This window comes from Condylura cristata, unplaced genomic scaffold, assembly GCF_000260355.1.
Source record: "Condylura cristata isolate star-nosed mole 26May11 unplaced genomic scaffold, ConCri1.0 scaffold00003, whole genome shotgun sequence".
Taxonomy (NCBI): domain Eukaryota; kingdom Metazoa; phylum Chordata; class Mammalia; order Eulipotyphla; family Talpidae; genus Condylura; species Condylura cristata.
The window spans coordinates 25,427,301-25,442,995 of NW_004567104.1; positions in this window are offsets into that span (position 1 = coordinate 25,427,301).

A 15,695-nucleotide genomic window follows, 5' to 3' on the forward strand; every position below is an offset into this window, starting at 1 on the left:
TGATGAAGTACAGTGTTGAGGGGAGCAGTGGGCAGGTCAGGAGAGGTCTGCCGTGCCATATGGGTCATCTCCCTAGCCAGTGATCAAACTTACATTGAATTGGCTGTGGCTAACTTGCAGTGCTGCTCCCTAACACGTTGTACCACCAGGAAGGGCCTGCAATATCTAATTCTTTCTGTAGAGCTGAATTTTAATATTCATGGTTTAAAGCAGGATATGTACCTTCTAGTATCTGGAAAAGACTTTGATCTTCACCTCACTATACTTTTTCTTTGCCTTCCATCCCATTTTGTTTTGCACAGGCCAAGTCTATTATGATCAACTGCTGGCTGGGGTCAGGCAGAGAAGGTAAATATTCATACAAAGACTACACATAGAAATATCTTTTACCAGGCCAGAAAAATCCTTTGAAAAGGAAATGGAGTTGCCCTATGGATTTATCCAAACAGCATTTCCTATAAACAAACTAGTTACATTTTTCTTCCTGCTGTGTTACTTCCTTCTTTGTTTCCATTATAACGAAATGGCTTCTTTGAACTTTCCTTAATGAATTTGCACCCAAAAGAGTCATTCATTCAGCAACAGAAGGGACACAGCTGAGGAGAATCTCAGCATTAATGCATTTTTTTTCTTGCCCAGGTGTATTATTAAAGAACAATTGATCTCCTGAATGACACTCTCAGCTTTTTGCCATTAGAGAGAATTACCAGAAGATGTTCCAACTACCACAACACAGATTGAGTTGCAGAATGAGGCTGATGACCTTTAGACAAACATGAGCTTATTGTCATGCATGTTATTTAATGGGACAATCAAATCCAGCAAGCAGCTAGTTACATTTGAAATATTATATTTTAATAAGATCAGCATTACATATAATAACTATAATAATATTAGATAAATGTGTAGACATATTTTGCACTGGAATTATTTTAGGTGCTTACCTATGTCCATTTCTTTTAACTAGAATGTCAAATTTATGTGTACAATATATCCATTGTGTAGATGAGGGATTGGGGATCAGGTAACCTAGTAATAATGACGAACATCTATCTAATACCTATTATTTGCCAAGCCATAGTTTTAAGAGCATAACCATATTAACTCATTTAAATGGCAATAAAATACAATGAGGACATATTATTACTAGCTCTAATTTTTAGGTAAAGAATTAGAAGTACAGAGAGACTAATTAATCTTACCATTGCAATAAACTATCTTTCCCTTACTACACAATTAATTATTCAGTGATTTGTAGCAAGTTAGTGGCAAGGATGGCACTGAGGATTCCTAAACCTGTCCTTAATAATATATTTTACTCTACTATCTCTCATTTATTAAGCAATAATTGGTGTGCTTAGTGCAAAGTCCTGTGTGCTTTGTTACATATGTAGCTGGGAGCAGAGTCTGAAGAAATAATCTTTGGCCTTAAAATTTTTATTTTCTTGGTAGTGACACTGCTTATTCTCTTCCTAAGAGATCTATCTTCCCAACTAACACCAGAATAATTTCTCCAATAATCATTCTGTGCCATCAAAGATCTCTCCCCTATGGCTCCTATAATTTTCACTATCAAATGGGTGTCTTGCATCTTCTATATTTGTCAGCTTATTGTAGTTAGTAAGAGGTAAACTAATGCTATAGATTCCCCTTTCATTCATAAAGGAGAAATAACTGATGGTTGGATAGTAAAGAGAACGCCCAAATGGGGTGTAATAATACCAGCTTTAAAGTATGTGGTTCCTAATTTACTAGGTGACAAAATAGTCATATAACATAAAGAGATTAATGACCATAAGCCCAGATTTTAATTCCAATATTTAATCATCCTCAAGTGTTTTTTGTAAGCCAAAAGTAGTATGCTGATGGAAATATAATTTCTTCCTGGAGACACAAAATAATATTAAAAGAAAGGCAGAGAGAGGAAAAAAGTTTTTTGAGAGAATAAAATACTGATTTTTAAAATAAATTTATGGCTAGTAAGGCCTTAAAGTGTTATGAGGAGTGAGACTGAACTAGGAGTCAGATATCTGAGTTCACCAATTCTAAATTCCATTCCTATAGATAAAACTTTGTTGTATATTGAGGATTTGTTTTTGTCAAAGAAAGAGACCTGTTTTCAGTTTTTTTCACCTTGATTAACAGCAACTGCATTTTTCCCTAAGTGGACTATCATCTATTATTGTGTCCTAGATTATTATATACTTGGTTCTATATAAGTATGTCACTTTATTTATCTTCATTTTAAACTATTTAAGGGTGAAGCCTAAGAATTCCACCTTTTCACAGTCTCTGCTCTTTGCCAAATTTGGGTGTTCTGTAATATTGATGGATTGAGATTAGGGCTTCATTAGAAAGGTATTCTTTTTAAATTAAGGTAGTTTAAACATGTCATAGAATTCAAGTTTATTATTTACTGATTGATAATAATGACTGCATTAAGCCAGAGACTTAATTTCATACAAATAGGAACAACTACTTATAGAAATATAACATGGTGACATATAATGACTGAAAAGGATGCCAACTAGCAGAAATTTATAGTTTGCAGGCTTACATGTAGTCTCTTCTCTTGAAGACAATCTTTTTGATCTTTGGAATAAATGATGCATTTATACTAGTGACCATAGGGTGAAGGATTAGTACATGGGGATGACTTTTCATAAAAGGACAAGATAGAAGCTTCCCCTTATAGATTTATCTGGCCAAAAGGAATTATAATTCCACTACTTTTTTCCTAACAGTGTTCATTTTCTCATTTAGTCTTGAACCAGACAGGGTTGTTTCTAATCTAACTCTTGGGGTATGGTAGCTATACATCAGTATAATATAGAGAATTCAGTGGTATACTGAATATACAGTGATAGTTGAAAATGCATTATACTAGTCTGAAAATCTGGTTAGAAATCCTGGCACTGTTGACAGCTATCTGTGTGACCTTGGATAAATAATATATGCACAACAGTTTCTTCCAACAGTAACATACTGTTATTCCTCAAGATAAGAGTCTTCGTTCTTGCTTCTACCTTTGGTCTCAAGCCTGCTATTTCTCTTTCGTCCTGGAACATTGCTATCTCATTGCTATCCTTACCCTAACATGAAAACTTCAGGTTTACAAAGAAAAAAAATCTAAGATTGAGATAGCCTTTTGTGTTGCAGGGAACTATATATCAAGAGACTTATACTGACCATGCAATGAATTGTCTTGGAAGCTTGGGCATGAGAAAGTTAACTAGGTCAAAATAGGTGGCTTTGTTTGATACTACTTACCTGTTGTACAATTTTATTTGTGTTAGAAATATTCATCCTAATAAAAGTAGTCAAGTCAGAAATCAAATGTGCTACTCTTACTTCGGCTTAATATTCTATTAGATTGGAAATAACTGAGGATGTCTTTGCAAATTTGTTCCCCATCTGCCTAACAGAAGTTTCATGAATGTTGAATGGACATTTGTTTAAAATATATACTGCACATTCCAAGATATTTTCAAATTCTGGGGTTGATATTGCAGATAGTGAATTAAACATTTGGGTGAGGAGGCCAGCAAATGGCAGAGACTGAGATGCTGAACTCATCTCTTGTACATATTAACAAGCAAATTATGGAAATAAAGATAATGGCTCTTGGAGAAGAGCTGATGACAATTGCATGCAAAAGAGACACTATCAAAAGAGGAGGGAAAACTGAAATTTAAATTATGTGTGGAGAATTAATGGTCAGTACAAATAGAAAGAGGGACTGGGAACGATGATACTGAGTCTCTCCATGTTCTTGCTGACTGAAGGACTCATGTTCATACCAGAGACTCAAGAACCCTGGGGCTACCCTGGAAGGGGGTGAACCCATAGTTGGACTCCAGGATGGAGGGTCTACCTCTAGATAACTATAGGAGTAGGGGAACAAAGACACATGATAAAACACTGAAGTGTTAGGTGGAAGCATTCAAATGCAGATACTCTTTTGGAGAGCAATGGTAGAGCTATAGAGTGAATGTACTTCTCCCCTAAGCAGGGAAGCTTAAGGATAAAGAACAATCTTAGGGATTGCCAGAGCGGGCCTATTGTCAGTATGGAGGTGATTATTGGCTTGAGTTTGGGGTTCTTTGATTTAAATATCTGGAATCCGAACACATGGGTAAGACTATGTTGGGTCATCTGTTCCTCTTCTCTACAGCTGGAGGTAATGTTATGCAAAATATTTTCCTCAACCCTACCTGGAACCAAAGCCAAGGGAACAACTTTATATTGTGAATCCTTCCATTAATCAGAATTTAATATACATGGGCCCTGGAAATAGAGCAAGCACCTAAAGAAAAAGTTCTGAGCTCAAAAGTCAAAGGCAACAAAATTTGCCTTTCGAGAATCCTAAACACAGCATTCTCCTGATGCTACAAATGAAAAAGGAATAAGAGAGGGCAACAGAGGAAAAGGTGCCTGTAAACCATAAGAAACAAACAGCCTTCACTTGCTTTTGATCAGAACCAGGACAGTAGCCAGGAAACTCAGTTCTTTTTGCTGCTGCCCACACCCACAGTCAACAAACTACTGGTTGCAGAACCTGCACACCAGAGCCAAACCACAGCTGAGAGACTGATGTTAGCATAAGATTATTTGAAATACCTTGATGGTGGAATTGGCCTAAGAAAGTGAGTCATTGTAGATCTTCTCAACTCCATACAGGCAGCTACAGCTGCAACTTAGGAGGCTGCACTATGGGTACTCACTAGCGGCACTGCCTAATGACCTGTTGCCTTTGCTCCTACTCATCACTCATCACTCATCTAGCCCTCGCACATACTAGAGCCAGAGGTATTAAAAGGTGCAAAGGACCCTCCCTGGTGGCACAATGGGTTGGGATGAGCACTGCAAGCTAGCCACAGCCTCTTTAGTGCGAGTTCCCTCTCTGCCCCGGAGTTTATCCACATGGTGCTGCAGACCTCTCCTGTCTCAACTGCTGCTCCCCTCAGCAGTGTACTTCAGTGATCTTCTTGCTCTGCTCCTCACTCTGTCTCTGGCAAAGCTCTAGCCACCCCTGAACCTCTGGCTTGTACCCCAGTTCTGTATGAATAAATAAATAAATCTTTTTTAAAAACAAATAAAGCAGGCGTAGAGTCTTCAGTTTATGAAGCAGTAGGCACCAACAGACCCCAATAAGCAACCTAGGATTTTATCCTGTGACATGTAAATGTAATAGGAAGTTTATCAAGAAAAGGAAAGGTTTTTTTATATTAACTCATTAAAAATGAAGAGGAGGAATATATTACAAATGACGGCTAAAAGAGAAAAGACTGAATTCAGCAAAACTGTAATTTTCTGAGTGAGGAGTTCAAAGTAATAGTTATTATTATACTTGTCAAAATAAGGGGAGGGATAAACAAAAGCAAGAATGCAATGAGGGTAGAGAAAGCAAGAGAATGTTTCAAACAGAATCAATGAATTTAAGTAACACCATAATTGAACTAAAAAAAAAAAAAAGATAGAGTAGTTACATACCAGACAAACATAGTTGATAGAATCACTAAGTTTGAATTCACAGTGGTGAAAAACCCAATTACAGATCAGCAAAGAGAAAAAGGATTTAACAAGTTGAAAACATTATAACATCTCCTGGGGAAAAGGAATCATTTCCTACATCATGGAGTTCCCAAAAGGAGATGAAATAGAAAAGGCTATAGAAAATTTATTCAAATAAAATATGAAAATAAGCTATAGAAAATTTACTTAAATAAGATCTGAAAATCCTTATCTTGGATAAGGAATCAGATAGCTTTATACAAGAGGTACAAAGAGTCCCAAACAAAATAAATCCAAATGGACATAACCCAACACATACTGAAATCATACCACTAAAAGTAGAGCCCAGGAAAGGATACAAAGAGCAAACAAAAATCATGCACCATGACCAACAGGATTTTATTCCAGGGGTGCAAAAAATAGCTTAACATTCAATGTATTACTGTAATAAATGTAATAAATTATATCAACTAATTAAAGGATAAAAATCATATGATAATATGAATAAATGCAGAATTATAACTTGACAAAATACAGCACCTATTTGTGATTTAAAAAATCTTATCTAGCTGGGAATAGAAGGAAACTACTTCAAATAATGGTTATATATCACAAACTTAGTCAATATTATACTGAGTTATAAAAAGGAAAAAAAAATGAAACTTTCCCTTTAAGATCAGGAACAAGACAAAGATGCATTTCTGTTTAATTTAGTATTAGAGGTTTTAGGTAGGGCTATCAGGCAACACCAAGAGGTAAAATAAGTCAGTAAAATCCAAAACAAACTGCAAACCAAACACTAATAAAATATTTGTGAAACTTCTCTGAATTTTTCCTCTAAAGTTAGTTGGGTTTTGCTCTCCATCGTGAAACTACATACGATTCAAAAGTCTATAAATTTCATTTATTTATATCTTGCCACCAAGGCTAATCTTTCAGTCCTGTGAAGTAAGATCGTTATAACCCCATGAATTTTCTTCTAAAATACGGAAAATTTCAGAAGAAACCAATACATTAACAAATAATCTTGGAATTTTGAGTTACCAGTAACTCATACTTTATTATCTATTCAATCACTTCCTAAGTTTCAAACAAAAAGGGCAAATATTTCTACCAAGTAATATTCAAATAAAAGATTTAGCCTCTCTGATATTTTATGCAGCTAAATGTTTTGCTAGATCTTTTAAATCTGTCAGAGTTACTTGCTGTAGATGTAGGTATGGTTTCAATGATTTCTACTTTGGTTGATGAACAGATTTGCTTGCTGTCTTGAAGGGACGAGAGAGCCATATATTTTAGAATTCAACACTGAAACCCCGTGGATACTTACTAAAAATAATAACTCTTCTAGAAAACACCTTGATCTCTATTTTTCAGCACATGAATAGTATCTATTCATAGTCATTTATAACACATAGTTACTTATTCAAACAAAGTGATGTCAAAGATATGACATAAGATTTCTGTTACTCTAGGCTAAGTGCTATTCTTTTTTATTTTAGTCTATATTGTTGCAATCGGTTTTTAATATTATGATGATAACATTTTGCCACCTGATTTTGTCACTGATAGTGTACTTTCACTATTTATAGATCTGTAATAGTTCCTTGAAACTGAAGTGTATAAAATGTTCATTGGTGCTTAATAAACGTTAAAGTTCACAAGGGAAGACTGATCCAAGTTCAACTTTTTGACAGGGATAGGTAGATGCTGTTACTGGCACAGTTCTTACTCTCTTTGCCACAAAAGATTATCTTCTTAAATTCTCTGTGATACATTTTGAATATGCACATACTCTGTTTGGTCTCCCCAAAAGATTCATATGTGTTTTTCTTACTATATCGATCAGTGTTACCCTCGCTTAAGGAACCAGGTTCAATCAAAGCCCTGTGGATCTTCAGAAATCTGTTAGCATTACTTAAAAAATGTAGATTACTTTAAGTTATGAGTAGTGAAGACATTAGAGACTAAGAGAAATTCATCATTATTGTCTCAGCCCTTTGCCCTTTTTCTAATGGAAGAAGAAATCATTGCTCTATTTTTATAACCTAGAGTAATGTAATTTGTAGGTTTATAAGCAAACATGTCCTCCCTATCCTCAAAATTCACCTTTTTGCTCAGTAAATTTAAAAGATGTCATCCAGTCTTTGTTATTTAAAATCACTCCTTCCTCTCTCATGTCCCAGTTTCTTTAACATACAATACAAATCACTGGTTTACTCCATTTTACTTTAGAATGCACAGTTTTGTAAATTATCCATCTATGCACTATTAAATTGTGTCTTTTATTCAAACTCATCTCTCTGATCTTAAATTGTTCATCCAGCCTTCCACTAGACTTAAGCAGGAGGTCTTTGGGACCTGGTGAGAAGTGATATTATAGTCATAGCAGGGATTTGTGGCAAAACCAGAATTGACATCCAGGTCTCCCAATTCTATCCAGTCCACAACACCATGCTGCTTTCTGTGTTATTTTGCAAAAACTCACTTATGATAAGGACTCTGAAATTTTCCTTTATTCAACACAAAATGGTGTTAGACAATCATGTTTCAACTTTCCATTCTATTGACCTTTCACATTTATGCTAAATTATTTCCTGGAAATGAATCCTAAAACATCAAGTATATTTTTTCCAAAATTCATCAATTTGTTCTACCTTCGGAATACATCATGACTTACAGGTGTAACAGTCCCTGGGGGAATTGCTAACCGTCTCAGACATTTTAGAGCTGTTCTGGGTCAAATTACCATTTAGAAAGAGGACATTTAAATTAGAGGTGAATAAAAGAGTTGAAAATCAACAGATTTACTCCCTAAAGGAAGTGGAAATGTCTCAATTATGTGCAGTACCAGGTCAGGCTTCTCTGGAGATTTTATGATATATGCTTCCAGTGTCTGAAAACCCAAGCCTTTGTGGATGACCTAATTTAGTTATAAAAATAATTGTTCTGAAGGGCAATATTCACTTTACAGTAGACTAAAGCATATGCCTTTTAAAATTCATTAGTGCATTTGATTCACTTAGAAAGCAAATTACTTATCTATTATCAGCTTGATTCTTCTTCCTCTTTTTTGACTGGTGCCAAACCCATTCACCTTCTGAGCTCACAAAATCCTTCCCATTTCAAAGTGCTCCTTTTCACTCTGGAAGCTTTATGGAACTTAATTCCTTTCTTGTAACTCTTAGATTGTGCTTTGAGTGATAATGAATTATATTTCTTTCCTTTCTTCTCCATTACTTTGTCAGCAATGCTATGGAAGAAATTACATTAATTCTTTTTCCCTGAAGCCATAGTCCCTGGAGTATAATAGGAGTTCAACAGATGCCTGAATCGTACTGAACAAAACCATGCATGTTTTGTTCTACTAACTGCACAACACAGTGGTTGATAGTAATCATAAAAGTATTTTCCTAAAATCTTTCCCAAGAAATTGAAAATTGTTCTATATGTGTTCCAAGAAACAGAAGTTAGCATTTTCGAGTTGAAGACTAGAACATCTGATGATTTGTATGTGGAAAAAAGCAAATTTCATAAACCATTTTAACCACCCTTCTGAAACACAAACAGGAGTGGGATGTTAGGTATTTACATTGGACTTAACATATATTTTTTTAAATGAGAAACTAATATTAGCTCCATTTCCAAAAAGTGATAATTTACCAGCAAACGGTCATGTTTATCTGGATGGAAATATGCTTGGCTGTGGTTAGAAGAAGGATCAAAATAGAAAAGTGAACAAATTACCCTTAGTGTCAACCACAACCTATTTATTTGACTTAATCAATCTCATAGCACTCTCAACTTCCTTAACAAATAAAGGCACAAAAGCTGAGTTAGGCTAATCATCCTTCTTGGGTTTTGTCTTGGAGGATTTATTCTGCTCACCAGCAGAAGAATGTGAAGTTGGCTTTTCCTACTTGTATTAAAGTGTTTAACAATGTGAATCAAATCCAAAACATCAGCTGAAACCATTAGCTTTAAAATGAACCCTGAAGGAATTTAAATACTGTGTCCTCAAAGGATAGACTACATTACAGGTGCAATTTTACTTCTGCCAACAAAATGCCTACTGAGATGAAGCAATGCAGTCATGGGAATGATGATCTAGCATTTTTTTTTTTTCAAGATCACAAATTGGGTGTGTGTAATTAGAACAACAGGATGAAAAATAAATGAACTATAATTCTGCATTACCAAAACCTTACCATGGGGAGAAATTATTCAACATGTCATCAGATAACTTCTGTTTCACAAATATTCAAAATTATTTCAGCCTCCTCTTGCACAACTGCATAGGCAGGGAACTACTGCTTATTTTATAGGGTAGTCTATTGTGTCTTTAAGTGAATTTATTGTAATACTTTGTTCATATCTATTACCTTGAGACATTTCCATGGTACAGCTGTATCTCACATGACCATAAATATTTCTATTTTGTGCACATGAAATTTTTTTTATAACAGTTTATTTTACATTTTTACATTTTTTTTCCATCTCAATTGTAGTCCCGCGGGTTTCCCATCACAAAATCACCCGTGTGCCATCACCATAATCCCGTGCACTTCCTCCCCACCCCACCCCACCCCCGTTTTTGATCCCATTCCTCACTCCACCCCCACAAAATGTCTGTAGTATATGGCTGTTCATTATTCTTGTTATTTTCTCGCCTGGTCCATTATACTCCTGCTATGAGTGAAACCATCCCGTATTTTTCTTTCTCTTTCTGGCTTATCTCGCTAAGCATGATCTTTTCCAGCTCCATCCAAGTTGCTGCAAAAGATAGCTCATGAAAATTTTTTAATAAAAGAAGCATAATTTTTCATCAGCCCAGTCTAAATTCTTTTACTTTTTATTTGTTTCTCTATGTGAAGCAAGGGCCCACTCTGTTATTGTGTCTCCCCTTCTTCACATACAAAGACTAACATATGTCTTTATTTTTAAAGCTCAGACTTATACATACAGCACATTTTTTACAGTTTATTTCTTAGTTTGCCTTATTAATGGTTCTTTCTTATAAAATATTTTGTTAAGTAATGTGGATTGCATTCACAAGGAGAATATCACAAAATGCTTAGTGTTTAATCCAGAAAAATGCATAATTTATATAAATTTTAACAATTTATTGAAGGTATAAAAATAACAAAAATCCTAATTGTTAGTAAGATTCTAATTTATTATAATGGTTATACATTTCCAAAATTAATTTGTAGAATTAATATAATTTCACTACGAATGCTTCATGATCTTTCTTGGAACTCTACAATGAGATAATAAACATCTGAAACATAACTAAATAAGAATATCAGTGGGTATTAAAAAAGGGAAAATGTACTAAACATCAGCAAGTTGTGTCACCAATGATAACTGACTGGATAAAGTTGACAAAACATGGACAAACCAAAAAAGAAAAAAGTAAGTAACTGAAAAATATAAGATTGGATAAAAGGCTATTCAAAATAGAAAAGTCAATAAGTAGAATGTACATATTTGAAAAGAAACTTACATTCTAATAGAGAATTCACTTAATATTTAAAAATTTAGAAAACATTTAGAAATTTAGAAAAAACAAATTCTTAAGCTATATCAAAATTATGTAAGATTAGAAATTTGGTCATTACTAAGTACAAATAACATAGAGCATTAATATGGTGGACAAGCATCTTATTAAAACTTATAAGATGATCAGGTTAGCCAAAAACTATTGTTGGGCTATCAGGAGAAATAACACAGTTCAGATTCCAAAGAATAATGTATTGCTGTCTGTCACATGTAAAACTATTTTTTTTTTTTTTAACTGATAAGGAAAGAGGAAAATACATAGTCCAGGGACTGTCTTGGCCTGTTCCAATAAGAATCCACAATTAGTACAACAGCAGTGGATCTGACATTTGCTGGGTGATCCCATTTCTCTGTTATCTCTTCTGATTCATCTCAGTTTGCAGACATTGTACAGCAGAACTAAATGCTAAGGGCCACCCTGGCATACTTTACATCTTTGATAACAAAAATCTTTGCAAGTATCTATGGTAAGTAATACTGCAATTGACTTACTATCTTGGTGGCATGAGGGGATAGTTTCAAGAATTTTCCAATAATATCATTGTCAAAGTAATTAATATGGGGTTTCTGTGCATCTCAAGTATGCACAGGGAAAGGAACAAAGGGTGTGTTCAAAGCCCAGTTGTAGACTCAGTGAGATATTTTTTGGACAATAATTCCATTTATCACTCAATTTTCTTAAATTCTCCGCCTAATGAGGCAAGCACAATACATTTCAGAGCCCATGCTTTAGACCCAATATCACATATTATAACTGTTCTAAAAAAAAGATCTGGGTATATGTTGTTTTTTTTCTCTAGTTAACTGTTCTTATCACTTTTATCATATTAATGATTGTGGGTTTCTTTGGGAAGTGTTTATTTTCGAGACTAGGTAGCATTATAGGGTCCTTTCTACCAAATGGTTAGCCTACTGTTCAAGTGGTAACTTAAGGCTTAAAAATTGTCTCTAAAAAGAAACTGGGTAAGGGCTTGTTATTTTCCTTTGCATTTGCCAATCTCAGCTAATGTTTTAGACATTTGTTTGCTACACCAAATTTGTAGCTATACCCAAGTTGCCTCTGATGGTTATGTACCAACATCTGATTTTTCCGATTCCCAACTGTAGTCATCCCCATTAAAACTAAGGAACCAAGCTTCGTGTATCATCCCCTACATCAGTCTGGTTGAGAGATGACAGTCACTGTTGATATTCTCAATAATACCAATACTCCTCTCAATACACTGTCCTTATTAAGGAGAAGAAGAAGAAAAGGTGTGCTCCAGGCCTTTTCTGATAACACAGGCAAGGTAATTTATTCTCTGGTCCTGAAAATTTAAATTCACTCTAACTTGCCCAGCTCCCAGTGCCTTTTTACTGCTTTCATAACATTTTAATATGAGTTATATATCTCCACTTCATTCTTGGTATAACATACTTATTGACTCCAGAATCTGAGGAAGCATTCTAGCACTGTTTTAAAACTATCTTCAGATGTCCTAGTTAGAATGTTAAATCTTGAGTCACAGGGGATTTCTTCCAAATTAATTCTGCCTTATATTCATCATGTCTATATTGCTCAGTGTACTAGGGTGATTCCCCTATTTGTTTCGTGACTCCCTCTTAAACAGTTAGCAAGAACTTGAAATGCTCTGTAATAAAACTACCTGTGGTCTGAGCAGGAACCGTGTTTTCTGCTCATCCAATGCTGAAACTTGATCCTACTTATTAATCTATAGACAATCCGGAAACACAGGACAAAACTTAGGGATTAAAAATATTATCTTGCAAGACTTCCCTCTTAGTTAAGATGTTTGTGTAGGTTTCAGGAAAAGGAGATACATTTCTAGCAAGAAGAATGGAGTAACATCTTATTGGTAAGACTCAGTGAAGTCTGAGATCTCATGGCTATTACACATATGTACAGAAATATATCTATTCCCAACCACATAGTCCAACTCCTTCCTTATCATGGTCCTGACATAAATAGAAGAAACTTGTTACAGTTCTAATCTCCTTTGAAATTCAGTTACCTTAGTTAAATTCTAAGATAACTTTAGTCTTTAATTTTGAAAAAAATGTGAGCATCTTTATTATTTTTAAATCTGGAATTTGAGAATTTAGGTTTTTTTTATGATATTTTTATTAAGGTAACATTGGTTTACAGCTATAAGCCAACAAGAAAATGGGACTCTAGGGAAAATAGGAACAGCCATGTTTATATCAGACAAAATTTCCAGGTGAAAAATGTACAAGAAACAGGGAAGTTCACTATACAATGGTTAAGGGGAATGATGCATCAAGAAGACATAATTAGGCCCTCCCTGGTGGCGCAGTGGGTTAAAGCACAGCACTGAGAAGCTAAAGCCACTTCCGCATGAGTTCGATTCCCGCCTGCCCTGGAGGAGATCCACATGGCGTGGCAGACCTCTCCTGACCCGCCCGCCACTCCCCTCAGGAGTGTATTTCGTAGATCTGCCTGTTCTGCTCCCCATTCTGTCTCTGGTGAAGCCTTTCATCGCCCCTGAGCCTCTGACCTGTACCCCAGTTCTGTATGAACAAATAAATAAATCTTTAAAAAAAAGACATAATTATTGATTTATATACATCAAATGCAGGAGCACCAAAATACATTAAGCAAGTATTATCAATTCAAAACTCAAACAATGGGAAAAATAAACTGATTGTAGAAGACCTCAACACCCCCACTCTTACCAACTGACTAACCAACTGGATGGAAAAAAGCAGAGATATAGTAGCCTTAAAAAGAAAATTAGACCTCATGAACTTCATAGGTGTGGGCAGGGCACTGCACCCCAAAAATCATAATGCACATTTTTCTCAAGCACACACAGGACATTCTCCAGAATAACCACAATTTGGGATATAAAACAGGTATCAATAAATTCAAAAAGATTGAAATCATACCCAACATCTTTTGAGACAATAAAAGTTTCAAGCTAGAAATCAACTGTCAAAAACAAGCAGGAAAATATGCTGAACTACACACTACTTAAAGACCACTGGGCTAAGAGGAAATCAGAGAAGAAATTGAAAATTACTTCAAGACAAATGAAAATGAGTACACAACTATTGAAAAATTATGGACACAGTAAAAGCAATAGTAAGAGGGAAATGTATAGCAATACAGGCCCAAATGAAGCAACAAGTACAAATAATCTTCTCTCTCAACTTGAGAAATTTAAAAACAAGAACAAATGAATCCAAAAGCTGATAGAAAAATTTAAAATCAAAGCAAAATGAAGACAATAGAAATAAATCAAAAGCAGAAGATAAATACTGGATGGCCTCCTAATATGTGGAATATAAAGTAAGTAAACAAATAGATAAAGACAAGCTTACAAAGTGCCCCTGGAGAACTGACGGCAGATCTGAAGCACTAATGGAAGGAGAGGCTGAGGAGGGCCAAGAACAAAGAGGGAAAGAAAATGACAGTCTGTGGTAGAGTAATATGTTGAGTTGGTGGTGGGTACACAGGAGGAGTAATACCTAATGGGGGTCCCCCAATATTACCACACTAAAAAAATTAAACAAATAGCTAAAATTAAATTAAAAATTAATTTAAAATAATTTAATTAAAAATAAATAAGCTGAATTGCAGAAAAGAGTTTTATATATAAAAGAATTTTACAGCGTGATTTAAAATAGAGTAGAGCTGAAAATGTTATGTCGATTATGTTATAGCATATGGCAGAATTCTATGCAGTCATTAAGAATTATCCTTATGGAGACTGGTATGAAAACATGCAAAATGCTATAAGGTTAAGCACAAAGGCAAAATAAGACAATGTATCAATGCAATTAAATGAAAGGCATAGAAAAAATTAATGAGATGGTATGTAATTGTTCACAACGCTGCCTTATGAATGGGGAAATTGAAAGGTGATTTTTTTTTCCTTTGTGTTTTGCATCTTGAAGATTCTATAAAATGTACATTACTCATTTATACTATCAGGGAAAAATTTATGGTATAACGGAAGAAATCAGACCTAAATAGATTACTGTTAATGCTCATTAAGTGTTCATTAAAGAAGAATTTATTTTAAAAATAAAAGAAAAAGAAATCTGCTCAATAAATACCACCCTACCTATTCATATAAAGAATATGTCACAGTATGCCATCTTTTATCCCTGCAAATCTTACAGGTGCAGACAATTTCCCAACATTTTCTTTAGGGTGATGACTTAAAATATGCAAGGTTGTGTCATTCTGGTTCTTGCTGGCCAGCTGCATCATGCCAACTATGTGTACTTGCTTATGCACTATTTGCAGAGGCTTGTGCCTACTGTATGCAAGTGGCATCTGCTGGGCACCAGGCACACAGGGTGCTCAGTGTTGGGGTTGTACGTGGACTAATTTGGAGAGTCCTCAGAAATTCTGAAATTCCTGGACAGGATTTGGTTGACAGCAGTGTGTAAAACTGTTGTTAAGTTTCGCCTCCAGGCTGCTGTGCTTCACTGCTTTTCCTCCCGGGTCCTAGCTACCCCCAGGTTATTGAGCTGTGCTGTTCCTCTAAGTGATCTGGGTGGGGCAGTATCCTTAATGGCTCAGGAAGTTTAACAATCACTATATTCTCAGTCTCCCATCATCAAAGAAATCAGACTGCTGCTTTGAGGGA